Source organism: Oxyura jamaicensis, chromosome 2, assembly GCF_011077185.1.
Source record: "Oxyura jamaicensis isolate SHBP4307 breed ruddy duck chromosome 2, BPBGC_Ojam_1.0, whole genome shotgun sequence".
Classification (NCBI taxonomy): Eukaryota; Metazoa; Chordata; class Aves; order Anseriformes; family Anatidae; genus Oxyura; species Oxyura jamaicensis.
In genome coordinates, this window is record NC_048894.1 from 27,546,716 (window position 1) to 27,561,795 (window position 15,080).

Here is a 15,080-nt window from a genome sequence, read left to right on the forward strand (position 1 = left end):
ACAGGTCTCCTTGAAATAGAGAACGCACAGAAAAAAAACAATGGCACATATTTACAGTGATTTACAAACACCTGCCAAAGGTTGTTATTGCTCTGCTACAAAGTCACTGTGTTTACCATATTTACTGTTTTAGGCGACTCATCTAACAAAGCAGTACTAGATCCTGCAGTCAACAAAGGATACTCATTCAGAGAAATATGGGAAAGAGATGAGCTCTTGAGATGAGAAATTTGGGGTTACACTACATTGCTTTCTTGGGGAATACTAATATTTCTGTGTTCTGTGCTGTCAGGCCTTTTTAGCAATCAGTAAGGTGTAAACCTCATGGCCTACTGGATAGACAAGTTTTCTGCTACATGACAACAGCAAATGCTTTATAGAAATTGCTTACTTTTTATTACCTGACCACTCAAGTTGACAACTTGTCATAAGGAGGGTTGAGTAGTGGTGAGATACTGGAGAAACACAATTTTTCAAAGGTCTGTAGCATTGTAGAAGGAGCACTAATCTGAATATATTGAAATTACACTGAATTTTTTATGGCAGTGCTGGAATGTGTTAATCGAATGCTAAAGAATTTACACTGTCTGTGGGTCTGAGTAGAATATCACTTCCTGGGCTGAATTCAAAGGCCCTGGAGGATATATGCTCATGACTTATTTTAACAGTGTTTTTTAGCAGTGTCTTAGCAATGCAGACAGAAAATTTAGTAAGGGTTGAACCTAGATAATGCACTTTTCTCCCGTTTCCACAGTTGTCAATATTGCATCCGGCAATATTGCAGCCAGGGTGGAATCTATATTACATATCTAAAAATAATATTTCAACAACTTCAGCACTTAGACAATTAGACCTACTCTGAGACAGCCTTTTTCCAGATATAGTTTGGAAGGAGATGCTGTGGTAGTTGTAGTATAAGATGCAATCAGTTGTCCTCATATAAGGTGCACAATAGAAACATCCTTAAATTCCTGAGTTACTTTTCCTTTTTCTAGATGATAGAGTGCTGCACTATGTCATGATGCCAATACATAGACAGACTGAAATTGCATTGGCTTGCTTTTGGTGCTGTATTTCAAACTGCTGTCTAAATTGCTTTCCACTATCACTTCTGTCTCAAGTGGCTAGGTTTCTTCTGCTTGGAAAATTTATGCTTTATGTTACTTTGCCCCCATCTAATTGTATTTGCCTGAATTCTTCATCTTCACTCATACCTCCCTTCCCCCCCCTTTTTTTTTTCCCTACTACCTCATACTTTCTTCCTGTCATAGGCTCATGGCTTTGGCAAAGACAGGTACACCACCTAAAATATCATCTCTGATAATTAAAATGTTAAGTAGTTAATTAATTAACCCTTAAGAATTAAAGTGAGCAAAGAGTTTATTAAGAAGTGATTATGGAAAAAAAAAAAAAAAAAAAAAGCTAAGAATAAACAACACTGAGCTAATTGAGTACATCTTAAAACATAAATTAGAGAAAAATAGAATACTAGGTAAGGTTGTAAGACTTAGAAGAACAAAATCTGAGAAAAGGAAGAAACTTGTTAACTGAGAACACCCAAAGAATATGTATTCTCTGAATTCAGAGAATTCACTGAATTACCTTAGGTAAAATTGTAAATGTTCACTTGATTTCATATCTCGGACAGAAAGAAATAAACTTATAAATGATAAAAAATAGTAAAACTGAGCAACTCGGGTATGCAGAAGAAGGGTATAGCCAAGTTGTGGGAAAAATAATAATGAACTAAAGAGTTCAATTTTGAAATTAAGGAAATTAAAGAATAAAAATTTAAGAATAAAGCTGAGGAGTTCTTCAATTTGTGAGGCAAATGAAAGTAATAAGACAGCCACATAAATAAAAAGAGAAAAGGTAGAAAAATGATTCCAAATACTGAGGATGGTTATAAGACTAAAGAAAGTCTGTGAACCATTGAGTAATTCAGTAGTTTAATTGTGGTTTTGGTCAGGACAGTAATGTATATGTGGATAGTTGTAGGTGCTCATAAGGCTGCACACTGCAGTGTACACAATATTTGGACTAATTGGTTAAAATGGTTCATGGAGCAGATTATCTTGGGTGTCATCATGTGGCAGTTGCAGGGCAAGCAGACGATCAGGCCTAGTCAGCATGGGTTTACGAAGGGCAGGTCCTGCTTGACGAACCTGATCTCTTTCTATGACAAAGTGATGCGCTGGGTGGATGAGGGAAAGGCTGTGGACATGGTCTACCTTGACTTCAGTAAAGCATTTGACACCGTCCCTCACAGCATTCTCCTCAAGAAACTGGCTGCTCATGGCTTGGACTGGTGTACACTTTGTTGGGTTAAGAGCTGGCTGGATGGCCGGGCCCAGAGAGTTGTGGTGAATGGAGTCAAATCCAGTTGGAGGCCAGTCACTAGTGGAGTCCCCCAGGACTCGGTACTGGGGCCAGTCCTCTTTAACATCTTCATCGATGATCTGGATGAGGGGATTGAGTGCACCCTCAGTAAGTTTGCAGATGACACCAAGTTAGGTGCGTGTGTCGATCTGCTCAAGGGTAGGAAGGCTCTGCAGGAGGATCTGGATAGGCTGGACCAATGGGCTGAGGCCAACTGTATGAAGTTCAACAGGACCAAGTGCCGGGTTCTGCTCCTGGGGCACAACAACCCCAAGCAGCACTACAGGCTGGGAGATGTGTAGTTAGAAAGCTGCCTGTCAGAGAAGGACCTGGGAGTAGTGGTTGACAGTCGGCTGAATATGAGCCAGCAGTGTGCTCAGGCGGCCAAGAAGGCCAACAGCATCCTGACTTGCATAGGAAACAGCGTGGCCAGCAGGTCGAGGGAAGTGATTGTCCCCCTGTGCTCGGCTCTGGTGAGGCCGCACCTCGAGTACTGCGTTCAGTTTTGGGCCCCTCGCTACAAGAAGGACATGGAGGTGCTCGAGCGAGTTCAGAGAAGGGCTACGAAGCTGGTGAAGGGTCTGGAGAACAAGTCTTACGAGGAGTGGCTGAGGGAGCTGGGACTGTTTAGCCTGGAGAAGAGGAGGCTCAGGGGTGACCTTATTGCACTCTACGGGTACCTGAAAGGAGGCTGTAGCGAGGTGGCGGTTGGTCTATTCTCCTACGTGCCTGGTGACAGGACAAGGGGGAATGGGTTAAAGTTGCACCAGGGGAGGTTTAGGTTGGATATTAGGAAGAACTTCTTTACTGAATAGTAAAAAACTCTGTCCTACCTGAAACCAGGACATATATCCACCCCTTATTCCATACCATTTATGTCATGCTCAGGTTACACTCTTTCCAATATATTCTAGTTAATCACTATTTTCATCTATGGTAGTGATGACACACAGTATTATATAATAATTAACATAATACAACTCGACTCATGGGCTATTCTCACCCAGTATTAAATCCCCTTGAGGTACACACCGGACCTCCCCATTCTTTTGCATTACCCACTGTCCTGGTTTCAGTTAGGACAGTTATTTTCCCTCCTAGTAGCTGGTAGGGTGCTATGTTTTGGATTAGGATGAGAAGAGTGCTGATAACATGCTGATGTTTTAATTGCTGCAGAGCACTGCTTACACTAAGCCAAGGACTTTTCAGCTTCTCACTCTGTCCTGCCAGCGGGCAGGCTGGGGGTGCAGCAAGAGCTGGGAGGGGACAGACCCCGGACAGCTGACCCAAACTGGCCAAAGGGGTATTCCATACCATCTGACATCATGCTGAACAATATATAGGGGTGGCTAGCCGGGGTGGGGGGGCCGGCTGCTCAGGGTTGGGCTGGGCATCGGTCAGCGGGTGGTGAGCAATTGCATTGTGCATCACTTGTTTGTACATATTATTATTATTATCATTATTATTTTCTATCTTAATAAACAGTCTTTATCTCAACTCACAGGCTTCACTTTCCCGTTTCTCTCCCCCATCCCAGAGAGGGAAGGGGGGAGGGTGAGCGAACGGCTGTGTGGTGTTTAGCTGCCAGCCGGGTTAAACCACAACAGCTCTAAAAATGCATTAGCGATATCAATTGTGGCGTACCACTTGGCTGCCTTTGATTCCAGTTCGTACTGGAGTTCTAGCATGTCCGGCACTGCAGCACTCAGTGGTGGTGTGACCTCGTTCAGGCCACGATAGTCCACGGTTAGTCTCCACTCCCCATTAGACTTTCGCACTGGCCGTATGGGACTATTAAAAGGTGAATGAGTCTTGCTGATCACTCCTTGGTTCTCCAGTTGACGAATTAGCTCATGGATGGGAATCAGGGAGTCTCGGTCGGTGCGATATTGCTGCCGGTGCAGAGTTGTAGTAGCAATTGGCACTTGTTGTTCTTCGACCCTCAGCAACCCCACAACAAAAGGGTCCTCTGAGAGACCGGGCAAGGTAGACAATTGTTCAATGCCCTCTGTCTCTAAGGCAGCTATGCCAAAAGCCCACCGGAACCCTTTTGGGTCCTTGAAATATCCTCTTCTAAGATAGTCTATGCCAAGGATGCATGGAGCATCTGGGCCAGTCACAATACCGTGTTTTTGCCACTCATTCCCAGTTAGACTCAGTTCAGCTTCCAATACAGGTAATTGCTGGGATCCCCCTGTCACTCCATAAATACTGATGGGCTCTGGCCCTGTATAGCTTGATGGCATTAGAGTACATTGTGCACCGGTGTCTACTAAAGCCTTATACTTCTGTGCGTCTGATGTGCCAGGCCATCGAATCCACACAGTCCAATAAACTCGATTGTCCCTTTCCTCCCCCTGGCTGGAGGCAGGGCCCCTCTAATCCTCATCAGAATCTTCATTCCTGTGTTTAAAGGACTGCCTGCTGGAAGTTGGAGCAGCAAACATTTCAGAGAACCCCTTTTTCCCAATTGTTTTCTTTTGCAACTCACGCACCCGTGCCTCTAGGGTTGCGGTGGATTTTCCATCCCATTTTCTCATGTCCTCTCCATGGTCACGTAGGTAAAACCACAGGATGGCACGAGGTGTGTATCCACCATATCATCGTCCTTGCACGGATGAGCGCTTACCCCTAATAGCAGAGACATTGGTTTGTTCAGGAGGGGAGGAAAATAAACTCTCTTTAAGTTGCTGGACCTCTTCAGAAAGTTTCTCCAAAGTATTCTTTTAGTTGGTGGACGCTTTCAGAAAGTTTCTCCACAGCCGAGACGCAGGCCTGTAGGGAAGAGGTGAGGCTTTCTTCGTACTGCCAGAGTTGTTTAGCCACACCACCCACTGTGGGTTCCTCATCCTCTTTCCAGGCCATTATTGCCAATGAGCTGGCATATGATGATGGTGCACTCCGTACAAACTTCCGCCACATGGGTCGAGTACACCTGACTTCATCTGGATCTGTGAGTACTTGTCCATTGTCTGGGTCCTCATAAATCACCTCCCGTACGGCTAATTCCCTCAGGTACTGGATTCCCTTCTCCATAGTGGTCCACTTGCCTGGCAGACATACAAGTTCTTCCTTGTAGGGAAACCTTTCCCTTACAGCGTACAGGAGACGCCTCCAGAGGCTGTGAGATCGTGCTCCATCTCCAATTGCTTTGTCAATGCCTTCATCTCTAGCAAGGGATCCCAGCCACCTAGCTTCCTTGCCCTCTAATTCCACACAATTGGCTCCGGTATCCCAGCACCGGAGCAGCCAGGTGACAAGCTGCTCACCTATGCAGCGACCAAAATCTTTTCGCACATCTTGTAGCTCACGCTGGTATAGGTTTCGGGTAACTACTGTTGATTTTTCAACATCCCCATCTTCATCCTCCTGCACCCCTGATGGCCCAGCCTCGTCTTCTCCATACCTACACCTAGCAGAAGACTCTCTGCATTCTAAACGACCTGAGTCTCTATACCATTTTTTCACCTTGTCTACAGGGGCAACTTGTACTGCTACAGCTTGTTTCTCTGACTCAGCCACAGGGTCTGCCACAGGGGTTGGAACACCCTCTGCAGGGGCAACTTGCACTGCTACAGCTCGTTTCTCTGGCCTAGCCACAGGAGCTGGAGCGGCTGCAGGAGCTGGAGCTGGAGCGGCTGCAGGAGCTGGAGCTGGAGCGGCTGCAGGGGCTGGAGCGGCTGCAGGAGCTGGAGCTGGAGCGGCTGCAGGAGATGGAGCTGGAGCTGGAATGACTGCAGGAGCAGGAGTGGCTGCAGGGTCTGTTACTAGGTTCACAGTAGCATCAATTGCAGCTCGATAGGCATAGGCCAGGCCCCAACATGCTACAGTGAGTTGTGACACTTTGGAACTGCCAGAGTCATGACACTCTTTTTGCAAGCATTCTACCAGTTTTTTAGGATTTTGCAGTTGTTCAGGGGTGAATTTCCAAAACATCGGAGGTGCCCACTGCTCAAGCCACCTGCCCATATCCTCCCACACTCCCTGCCACTCACAATTATCCTGCCTCAGGACAGATCTCTGGATGAGATTCCTAAGTAGTTGTTTAACATTGAACAAAACCTGAAGAGACATATCAACAAGAACATGCTGGTCTGAGTATCCCAAGGATATTCAGCATCTTGGGGAGCTATTGTAACCAGCTCAGGGGATAAGAGGGTGCTGAAGGAGAAAGGGAGAGTGAACAGGTCGGGAAAAATATATTCCCCTGTCACCTCCACAGACTGGCTCCCTGATGAAAAAAGGCAGTAGGTGTAATTGTTAATAGTTTCCGAGATATAGTTTCCAAAGTACAGAGTCAACGACAGTGCTGAGTACAAATACCAAGTTAGAGTCATGGCCAGATACCTCATCATATCGTAAGGTATTGTTACACCACACAGTACCATAATGATCTTACACCAGGTGCCCGGAAAGGATAAACAATATGACCGGGATCACATACAGAAAGCAACATGCTATAAAACTCAGTTTGGAATACAGGCACAGCAGACTTGAGATTAAAGCAATCAACATTCTGATTAGATCTGTCATTATCTCAACCCTTTGAGCCCCAAGTTGGGTGCCAAAAGAGCTGTTGTGGTTTAACCTGGCTGGCAGCTAAACACCACACAGCCGTTCGCTCACCCTCTCCCCTCCCTCTCTGGGATGGGGGAGAGAAACGGGAAAGTGAAACCTGTGAGTTGAGATAAAGACAGTTTATTAAGATAGAAAATAATAATAATAATAATAATATGTACAAACAAGTGATGCACAATACTATTGCTCACCACCCGCTGACTAATCAGATTGAGTACAAGATCATGTATTATGGGATGCATAACATAATATTTGTTTTAAGCCAAAGAGTTTCAATATTTAATGTGATGGAAGAAAAAACCTGAATGTGCAGGATGATGGCTAAACCTAAGCCATGGAGAAAGGTGGTTGTTTTGCAGCATAATGTTTTTCAGGATAAACGTTACTCCAGGCACTACATAGCTGTTGTACAAGGCTATTAGTAGGAGAACAGTCAGAATACTGAAATACTGTGTTAACCAATCTGTGTTTAAAACAAACTGAAAAAAAAATCCTCTGAGACTGGAACAGGAGCGAAGGATGACTACTTGTATAACTAGAGGAAAAGGAGTACTTACCATATATAAAGAGATTAAAAAGGAAATTGCTTGTTCAGCCTAGCAGAATAAAAGTTGAGAAGAGTATGATTATTTTTCATAAATACATTCAGGAAATAAATGCAAAAGCATAAATATTGAAGAATAGTACATACAGAAAATTAAATGGGTACAAATGTATAAATTTAATCTAGAAATTTGAAATAGTTTCCTAATCAAAAAAAGAAGATTTAGAAATGCTTATGTAGCAATGAAAGAATCTAAATTACTTCTAAACCTGATGAAGCTGAAGAGTTCATGGAAGGTATTTGTAATATGACAGGAATGTTTTTGACATAACAAATAAAGTTTTTTTGTGGCTTTTTTAAATTATTCTTGCTCCACCAGAAATTACTTTGTTCCACCCAATTTTGTTGTTGTTTTAACAACAACAGACAAGCAAACAAAAAACACAACAACAACAAAAAACCAGAACCCATAGAAAATTGTTATTTCCTGTTTTTTCTTCCAAGCTGTCCTAAAAAGTCATACCGTTATGTCATCTCTCAATAGCAGATATATGAAAAAATCACAATTCTAACTAACAATCCCATTAAGACACAGATGCGCCTGAATAACTGCATGCAATGTCTATTTTTTTTTTTTTTTTAGTTGCTTTTTTCCTTAGTTATTCCTCTGTGTTGCTGCCTGCCTTTAGTCTTCATCTGTTACAGGTATAATGTTCTTCAATAGGAATCACATACACAGACTAATAAAGATTCATAAAACTTCAGAGTAGATACTATTGACTAAAGTGGGAAAAAACAAAACAAAACAAAACAACAACAACAACAACAACAAAACACAGTTGAGTACCATGATCAGGTACTTTCTTGGGACAGAAAGATTAAGTATTTGGGAAACTGTTTCAACTGATGACAGATCATCCTTTTACATGAATGCTTTTGATAGAAGACAAACGACCCAAATGACCTTTATGAGAGAAAACTACAAAGAAAGAGGGGCCTGAATTACAGTTATAATTCTCAGAGTACTGACAATTTCTAAATGCCAGCTACCCAAAGAAATATGTTTCAATTCAGGGGTGAAAAGTAATGAAGAAGATATCATGGTAAGTAGGATCTACAGGACAAATTTGACATGATTGTGAAACATACAAGGTGCTTAGGTATATATATATAAATCAGAGGAGATAGATTAGCAGTACTCATATTGTGGGCACTATTGAGTCTTGTCACTTGACACTTCAAAAGCATTTTGACTTATAACTGTCAGGAGAAATGTAAGTAATATGGGAGCAACTCTCAGAGGTAACTGGAAGTTTTGTGTATTCAAATTTTCAATATTATCATCTAAGGTTTTCTAAGTACCACTGCTGAAAACCAGACATTAGATGACTTGTATCTTGACAATTTAGTAAAGCTGGCACTTTATAACATGATAGATATACTTTAACAATATACTAATAAAAGACTGCATAAAAACTAAATCAAGTTTTTCAGATGTTCACCTATGATCAAAAGGAGGGAAGTGTTTAGACTCAATATTTTACATAAGATTATATTTGCTTCCAGAAACAAAAAGTAAGAAATTATAGTGGTCTTTCAGTCTACCGATCTAGCAATAAATTTTGATCATGAGGACATTACTGAAATAAGAGGTCCAACTTTGCTGCACTCATTCTAGGGCTGGGACTTGAATTTGTATCATGAGGTCTTCTTGTGCATGTACTTAGAATGTTAAAGAGTTTGCTGTGGTTTAACCCGGCTGGCAGCTAAACACCACACAGCCATTCGCTCACCCTTCCCCCTCCCTCTCTGGGATGGGGGAGAGAAACGGGAAAGTGAAGCCTGTGAGTTGAGATAAAGACAGTTTATTAAGATAGAAAATAATAATGATAATAATAATAATATGTACAAACAAGTGATGCACAATGCATCACCACCCGCTGACCGATGCCCAGCCCAACCCTGAGCAGCCGGCCCCCCCACCCCGGCTAGCCACCCCTATATATTGTTCAGCATGATGTCAGATGGTATGGAATACCCCTTTGGCCAGTTTGGGTCAGCTGTCCTGGGTCTGTCCCCTCCCAGCTCTTGCTGTACCCCCAGCCTGCCCGCTGGCAGGACAGAGTGAGAAGCTGAAAAGTCCTTGGCTTAGTGTAAGCAGTGCTCTGCAGCAATTAAAACATCAGCATGTTATCAGCGCTCTTCTCATCCTAATCCAAAACATAACACCCTACCAGCTACTAGGAGGGAAAATAACTGTCCTAACTGAAACCAGGACAGCATTATAAGCTTAATAGTTCTTTTTAAACAAAGAAGTTTGGTTACACTTGCATAATCGTTGTGAGTCCTTATTTGCATTTCAATACATAAAGGAAAGGGCTGTTAGTGTTTGAACCTGACACTACAATACAATTTAAAGGAAGAGACTTCTGTCAGATGTGCTGTTCAGTCATTTCCCCTTTTAGATCTGACAGTGTTAAATGAAACACTTTTACACAAATCTTAATCATGACAAAAACCCTTTAATAATACATATTTTTATATTCTGTCAATAAAGATAGTAGTCTTTGAGTGGTAAGTAGTAGACACCCAACCACAATATTGCCTGTTGCATGCAGATTGGGAATCAGTACAGTGTTTGCTAAAAGGAGAAACCTTGTCTTATTTTTAGTGATGCAAATGGAAGTTTTGCTAAGTGAAACTGAAATCTGTAGTTTCATTAGCAAAAATATATGTAAACATACAGGGTCATAAAATCTTATTTGTTGGGCCTTTGTTCTTTCTTATTCTGTTCTTCAGAATACAGCATTTTCATTCATCTGGTAGAAACAGTATTATTTTACCATTACTTAGTGGAAAATATGCTTCTATGTTCTTTGAATGTGTAAAGCTATTTGGAGAGAATGAATATATCTTTGAACATATGGCAATATGGGTTTTGGAAATTTGAAAGTATTAACTGTGGTTGTCTTTCCAGTAAACTGTGTTGCCTTGATACAGTGTGAAGCTTGACAGTTTTGCTTTGCAAGGGTCCATACAAGAATTTTATTTGACTTTGATTCACATAAAGGAACATCTGTTAATCTAAGTGTGACTTTTCTGTTGTCTTAGTAAAACTCTGTCAGAAAGCATGGATTTCTCTCCGCTTTACACACCATTCATGAAAAACTACAAATTTAGTATGTTATAAATTCATCATATATTTTCTTAAGCTCTGAGATTTGTTGGATCCAAATGATGTTTCGTTTCACATGATAACTGAAACATGAAAGACAATTTAGTTTAACCTGAAAATATTTTGTAAATTATTGTCGTAAGAAGGAAGGACCAAGCTGGCATAAAACAAGAACATAAAATGATTTGGAGCTAAAATTAGAGTTGAACAGCAAAGGTTAGGGACAAAATCTCTTAGAAGGATAAAGTAAATACGCACATATGATCTATCAGAAAGAAAGCTAGACAAGACAAGCTAGTTACTTGCTTTGGATATCTCTAATTAAAGAATTCTTGGTAACTTACCCAGCCTACAGCATCATTGTCCTCATTAATGAACAGTCACCATCATCATAATTTCCATTTTACCTAATACCGAAGCCTGAGGGATTTATTATCACACAATTGGGCATCCCATTTCCTTGATTCTTAGATTGCTTTGAAACACTGTGAATCTCAGCTGCTATTCCCCAAGGAGCATATTTAAAAAGCGGAGCACGGGAGGGGTACTCTGTTGTTGGCAGCTCTCAAAGCTTACACAGATGGTCTACTGTGCTCAGAGCCTACTATGTCTTTTAAAAGTTGGTTTCATTCCTACATGCAGGAGATTAAAGTTAGAAAATGTCAATCACAGATGTGCAGATAGCCAAGTCTGGCTGGCTTTTGAGTTCCTGGGTTGCAACCTCTCAGGTATCCAAAATCAAAGAAAAACTAATTGGCAGAGGATGTATCTACACCATGACCATGCAGACCTAAGAAAAAGATTTCTGATGAGTAAAGAGCAGAGACACCCAAGCTTTGGAAATGAGATGCCATCCAGCCTGGACCCACAAGCTGTGATCCTGTGATACATTAATAATCATCTAACAGGGTTTATTTTCACCACAACATAACAGTGTGAAAACACTTCTAGGTTGTGTAAACTTATTGGTTCTTCAGAATACTGTCTTAGAGGTGCAGTGCCTCGTGCAATGTGCTGCACATGCAGTGTAAGACATGTTGCAAAGTTCTTTTATGCACTCTAGCTATCCAGTGCTCCCATCATTCACAGTTGTGTTTATTGTTATCTATATAGAAAAGCAAATGCAAATATATAGAAAAGGCAGAGCTGCTAAATTACACATTTTAAATAATTATTTCTAACAAATTAATATTTGAACCTGTAATAAGTTAAAGCTATATCACCAGGATTTGAAACACTACTCTCACCCTCATCCTCGATTAGGAGTGGCTACATCGCTACTAGTTCTTTCATTTCCAAGGAACTGGGTTTCTACCATTTGTAGAAAATCCTCTACTGGACAATTTTAAATTGGGAAAATGTTCATTCATTCAATTAAATTAATGCCTTTGCATAAATTTGATTTTTTTTTTTTTTTTTCCAGAGAATAACTAAAATGTTTTGTGTTGATGTGGCAAGAGTAATTATATTGGTTTATTACATGAGATTTCTAATGTGATTTATTTTCTTAAGTCAACTACAGTTATAACAGAAAATGAAATGGTGAACTCAAGATTTATTTTGGATCCTTAATGAAGTGACATTTGTTTGAAAGGAACATACTTTGGAATATTTGAAGGGGGAGTAATTTGGCATTTTTATTTGTTTTATCTCAGTTTGGGGCACAAACACACCAAATTATTTATGAGATATTCTGTTGTTTGACCAGCACTGTTACTCAAGGAGTAAAAGAATGCTCTAAGGGAATGGTGACTGTGCAGCTAGTTCTTTCTCACCTGTCTTTGTAATTTGCACTTAGCCATGTGTAACCCTGCAAATTATGAGCAACATGTGATGTCAGCAAAACAGCTGCCTGATTAAGTGTTATCCACTGCAGAAACTGGGCCCTGAGCTATGATTTGTGGGGCAATAGTCATCATAGTTAGATAACTACAATGTTTGTTGTAACTTGGAGGGCATACACAACATTTTTAAAAACAATGAGAAGATGAATATATGCCTCATTAATACCTACTTGGTAAATTCTCAGAATATATGTACATACACATATTTGATATATCTCATCCTGTTATATTCAAAATGCTCCTAGTTTGGATGTAGCTCCAACTTCACTTTGGCTTAATGGGCTAAAGCTATATTTCAAAGCTACAATGTCATCAGAGAGTTGTTTATTTCCCTTGAACTGATATGAAACCTCTCCAGTGTCACCTGAGATATAAAAAATGTCTGAAGTGCCATTTTTTTATTTTTTTTTTAGAAAAGAACACAGGGACATCTTTAAACTTGGAAAATGGCATTTTGGATGCTGCTGCTTTAAATGTGAGGAATTTCTCATTTGTTCTGTAACAATTATGATTTTCTGAGAAATAAAGGTATAAGATGAAGTCATCTGAGGTTTGCCCACATGGATTTAATAATAATTTTAATCTTACTGTTCTGGCCTCACTCCCTGCAACAGTCAGTTAGACCTAATGGTCCAAGCAACACAGTTGCTTTTCTGTCTCCCCAGGCATGTTTTAGTGAAGATCCTGGCACAGGAAAATAGTTAAACAAGGCACTGATCAATCTTTGCCCTACTTTAATTTTCTGGTTTCTAAGAGTCCAGTGAGTTTAAGGTACCTAGTGTTTCCTGATATCTTGTAGAAAATTCAGTGAGACTACAGCCATCTGGAGGTGATTCCCAACTACCAAGTTGTGTTGTTCTCCTCGTGAAAAATGCTAGCTGGATCAAACTTCACACCCTTCTATACAGCCACAGAAGATGTAGACATACAACTACACTCCCTACTGAAGACTCCCTGGTGCTGTTAGTGGATGAAGGTAGACAGTTCAAGATGACAAGTTGACATGTTTAGGCTTCAGTTTACACTTGCAAACAGCAAGTGAAGCTAAGTATCACAACTCATTGTTATGGTGTCATCAAAAAATTCTGTGTTCCAGTAACTAACATCAGGTGGCCTACACCTTGAGTGGATATTAATGAACAAGGTGCAGTAACATAACAGGGTGGTAGTGCTGCAGGATGAAAGGACTATATTTCTCCTTCACATGATGCCTCTATACTACCAACCACATAGAGGCATTATGTATTGTTAGTCTTTGCTCTATCTACATAATTCTGCAGACTTTGAACTCCTATTTGAATATTTCATACAGGTGGTTAATCTTCCTGACGTCAAATTCCTGGGTTCAGAAGACCACAACATGGCCTTTTATTTAAAACAAAACAAAACAAACAAACAAACAAAAAATATTTGAAGAATCAGAACTCTTTTTAAAATAATTGTTCGAGTGTCTTCTAGAGTTGTGGCACTGCAGAATCCCTGCAGCCATGTTGCAGCCATGATGCAGCAGAATAAGTGCTACTAAGCCAGAAGAACAGGCTATTAAGATAGTGAAGGGCCTAGAGGGGAAGACATATGAGGAGCAGCTGATGTCACTTGACCTGTTCAGCCTGGAAAAGAGGAGGCTGAGGGTAGACTGCATCACGGTCTACAGCTTCATCACGAAGGGGAGTGGAGGGGCAGGTGCCACTCTCTTCTCTTTAGTGACCAGTGATAGAACCCAAGGGAATGGAGTTGAGCTGTTGCAGGGGAGGTTCAGGTTGGATATCAGGAAAAGGTTCTTCACCGAGAGGGTTGTGGCACATTGGAACAGGTTCCCAGTGAAGTATTCACTGCACCAAGCCTGTTGGAGTTTAAGAAGTGTTTAGACTGTGCTCTTAGTCATATGATCTGAATTTTTGGGTAGACCTGTGTGGTGCCAGGAGTTGGACTCTATGATCCTTGTGGGTCCCTTCCAACTCAGGATATTCTATGATTCTGTAATTCTAAGAGCTTGGGTCTAGTAGTAGTCCTTGTTTCCTTGCTGAGTGTGGCAGCTGGAATGGTCTTACAGTGGGAAAAAAAGGAAAAGTTCTGGTTATATCCTCCCTGAAGATTTAATAGTACATGTGAGGACTTTTACCGGTAGTCCTTCTTTACAATAAAAAGTGAGTACATCCAATTTTGAAAAAGAAAAACTTTAAAGTTTCTTGTTGTTTTCATCAGTTCTACTACAAATGATGTATTGATTTCAGTTGTGAATTTTGTTTGCATATGGCTTGAGTTAACCATCAAATAAACTACAAAGATACTTCATTTCATGTAGTTTGAATATTGTCCGTAACGTACATACTACTCTTCAACCTCACAATATTTTCCTGCTTAATTCTAAAGGTTTTACATTTGTAACTTTTAGAAACATACTTTCTACGTGAACCCTGAGAACTCATCTATCATTTGTGCATTCATTCAGCCTTCTCTCTGGCAAAGTCTACTTGCCTTAAGAAAAGATCTGTAATGGCTTTATATGGAATACTAAACTTCTCTCATATATGTGATATGATCTAATAATTAATGAACG